This window comes from Sinocyclocheilus rhinocerous, unplaced genomic scaffold, assembly GCF_001515625.1.
Source record: "Sinocyclocheilus rhinocerous isolate Xijiao unplaced genomic scaffold, SAMN03320098_v1.1 scaffold615, whole genome shotgun sequence".
NCBI lineage: Eukaryota > Metazoa > Chordata > Actinopteri > Cypriniformes > Cyprinidae > Sinocyclocheilus > Sinocyclocheilus rhinocerous.
This window is the reverse complement of record NW_015631049.1, coordinates 2,506,384-2,510,520: the sequence shown is the minus strand read 5'-3', so window position 1 is coordinate 2,510,520 and position 4,137 is coordinate 2,506,384.

The window sequence follows — 4,137 nt, the reverse complement described above, 5'->3', positions numbered from 1 at the left end:
TATGCACATCACTGCCTGTTACTGTATTTGCTTAGTTGCAAAACTTAATTGTAAACTTTTCAGATCATGATTATGTTTTAACTGACTGAAGTTATGATTACTGACTTTATATATTTGAATGTGTATTTTCATCCTGGCCCGGGACGATAGACTTGATATCATTACGTTAGGGCGTAAAAGAACCGATGAACCGTTTTTTTGAACCGGTTCATTGAAACGAACTGTCCGAAAGAACCGGTTCGCGGAAAAGAACCGGACTTCCCATCACTAAAACCTTGCAGTGTGATGAGGCCTGCAGGAGGAGTCTGACTGAGCATGCTCAGTACACACCGATGAATTTCAATAAAGACCGGCCCATTCACCTTCTGTCCTGTGGCAGTTCCAGCGTGACACATGCTGATTAGCAGAGCTCTGTAAAGTGAGATTGAATTATGTAAATACAGTGATTTATAATACATCCAATCTGACTGGGCCATCTTGCAATCAAGCCTGCAGTTTGCTGTTTTAGTTATTTACATGCCTCTTATTCACCCGCCGGCTTGTTTATGTGAATGTGTAAATCAATTCAGGAGCTTCATGCAGATCTATATCTGTTTGTTAATTTATTTCGGAATATAAACATTTACTTTCCTCAGTCGTTGTACATGCTAGCACAAAGTGCACAGGACTATTCCTCAACGGCACATGGTGCATTCATGCATTCAGAGAGAAGAACGGAGAATGTTAAACAACCCTTCAATCCTCTCTCACGCACACACACACACAGTAAAATCAGTGATGCTCGGTTTACAAAATGTCTCAAAAATGCTTCTGCCACCCAAATCCCATGAAAACACCTTATCGACACGAGGACTTTGGCCAATAGAGCTGTTTAGCTAATGAACCGAATTTAACACTCAGTAATAATGAAACTCAAGAGTGAAGAACAAAACACATTAAGGCCTAATCCAGAAACAGCCTTCACAAATGTATTCGCAGCACACAAAGATCCATTAGTGGGTGCCAGGAATGCTATATGACTGTTGGATGACCAGAAGGAGTTGTGCTCACAAACGGAGGGAGAATAATTGTGCTAATGAACAGAAAGGAGGGATGAGACGCAGACGAGAGTGTGGCAGATGGCTACGACGAGCTGCAATTAGAGAATGAGGGACTGACTCTGTGTGCTCATGAAAGCTAAAAATCGCTGTATCTGAACATGTTCAGTCAGAATTTACATACAGATAATTGTATATAAGCAGACACACACGTAATCATACTCAAACTAGGTCTCAGGATGCAAAAGCTACAGCTAATTTATGTGGCAACTTGTGCATTTACATGCAAACAAATCACCCAACTCTCATCAGAGAGAAGCAAACGTCACTGAAACTGTAAGAAAATACTTAAAAACATCTGAGATATGGGGTCTCAGTCTGTTCAGCATGCATAGAAGCTTTTTGAATTTGGATTAAGGTGAAACAGCGCTCCAGAGTCTGGCAGGTACTGTGTAATATGTCTTTTGGAGCCCAGATGCACAGTGTTCAATTTTTGACCAATGCATGAAGTCAAAAAGAAATCATGTTCAACTGCCTCTATAGTGTATGACAGAATAATATTTGATGGGATGTTACATGGCCAGGGAAATCTGTTGCATGCAGAGCATAGCTGGTGGGTGACAAATAAGTAGTTCATTTTTTTTTTGCCAACCAGTGCTATACTAACAGGTGACAGGCAAGTTTTTGAAAGAAGTCTCTTATGCTCACAAAGTCAACATTTACTTGATCAAAAATACAGTAAAAACAGTGATACTGCTAAATATTATTACAATTTAAAATGACGGGTTTCCATTTTAATATATTTCTAAATTGTCATTTCTTCCTGTGATGGAAAAAAATGAATTATTAGCAGCCATCATACCATTCTACCAGACTTCAGTGTCACATGATCCTTCAGAAATCATTCTAATATGCTGATTTGACGCTCAAAAAACATTTCTTATTATTATCGATGATGAAAACAATACATTTTTTCAGGATTCTTTGATGACTAGAAAGTTCAAAAGAAGAGCATTTATATGAAATCGAATTATTTTGTAACATTATAAAATGTGTTCACTGTCACTTATGATCAGTTTAATGCACCCTTGCTGAACAAATGTAGGCTATTCATTTCTTTCAAACAAATAAATCTTTCTGACACAAACCTTTGAATGGTAGTGTACAATGACCTGCTTTGCAAATGATAACTAACCAATTAAATGATCAATTTTAAATATATCTATTAACAGGTTAACAGCTTTCTTTAGTGAATTATCTAAATAGAAAATTAATAACCCATTACACTGGATTAAAAGGTCTGGCTATTTTCAAATTCAAACATTAAAAAAAATCCATATTGTTGATGATGATATCAGCCTACATACCGGCCACGTTAAAAATGACTATATAATGTTGAATTGTTTACATATGAAAAAGGAAAAATCTTATCTTACTCTTTCTCTCTTTTTTATTGCTCTCTTATTCAATGAAAACAATGAGCCTTTATGTGTCCTGTAGGCTATGTAGTTGGACTTTGTAATTGCACAATTGCGAGCGTAATCTTTATTTATTTTTTTTAAATTTTTTTTTTTGCAACAATTCAGTAAACAAGGAGTTAAAATGGAGCAACTTACATTTTAAACACAGCATTGCTGGTTAGCTTGTCCATTTTGCCCAGCTAACGAAGCCAGTTCAAAACAAATCCAACGCAGAGCCGACTGTTGCCCGTGTCAGATCAAACACAAAGTATCGGTATTTAGTTCCTGAACGAATCATTGTTTCTGAACGAATTGGATGTTTGGATTATCAAGTGACTCACTCATTAAAACAGTTGCTAATTCGGAACCGCATAATACTTGCTACTCTTACTAATTTGAGCATATTTTTCTATGGCAGAAATAGAAAGGGTAGTAGGCTAGCTAGTACTGTAGATATTTACACACTTACACACCAGAGAGGAGGCATCAGGTAGAACTGGCTGAGGAGCAGTGAATCCTAAGCTCTTTAATTAAAGCACTCAACAAGCCACAAGTTTCTGTCACCGAGTCGTTTACTGGAGTCACAACGAACTGGAGAGCAGAGCTAACGAGGTGTCATCTCCCAGATGCTTTGCTCATCATAGAGGAAGAAGGGTGGAAAAAGTAAAAGAGAGAGAGAGCATAAGTTAGCAGAGGGTGGACGATGGATGACATTGTGTGAGAAGGAACAAGATGGCGAGAACAACAATGAGAAGAGGAGGAGAGCGACTGAGAGAGGAAGAGGACTGTTAATAAACTTCTGTTTATTAACACTACCACATCAGCTGGCGCAGTTGATGCCATCTGGTGTAATGGCCTGGGTGCCACGCGCCCGGAGGCAGATGGTGCCCATTTTACTGATCATTATTACACCATCAGCATGTGCGTATGGCAGACGGGTACGGTCCGCAAAACCCTGCCTGACAATGTAAGATTTTTTAAAATGTTTTTGAAAGAAGTCTCTTAGCTCAGCAAGGCTGGATTTTTTTTTTTTAACATAAAAAAAAAAAAATTTAATTACTCCAAACTTTTGACCAGTAGTGTACCTTGCCCCTGCACACACACACACACACACACACACATACACACGGGACAGTTAGATCAACATTTAAAAGCGTCTCATTTCCAAATAAACACAATCAAGCCACAGTCATCTATTGAATATGTAAACCGCCTATGACGAGGTTGAGCTTTACAGTGTTTAGATTACATTTTCTCTTCACTGAGCTAATGAACGTGAGTTCTCAGATGCTCTATTCATTTTTGAACTGCTCCAAAAGAAAAAAAAAAGGCTTGTGTTTGCTAAAGTGTCTCTCCTCCATGCAGCTCTCCCATCACAGATTGCCGTCTAATCCAGGTAATAGCCATTAAGCTGCCTTGTCTGAACAAAAATAAGCTTCACTCCACAAGCCAAATGTGCCAGAGACATTTTTGGATGCAACAACACCCAGAGGAATATCTGAACCCTCCAGACACACCCGAGTCCTCGCAGGCTGGGGAAACGTTTTCGTTTTGGCTGTCAGTTGTTGGACACACATCCAGTACGTGGCAGGTTGTCATGAATATTCAGTATACAGTGTTTCCTGCATGTCTATGAGAAC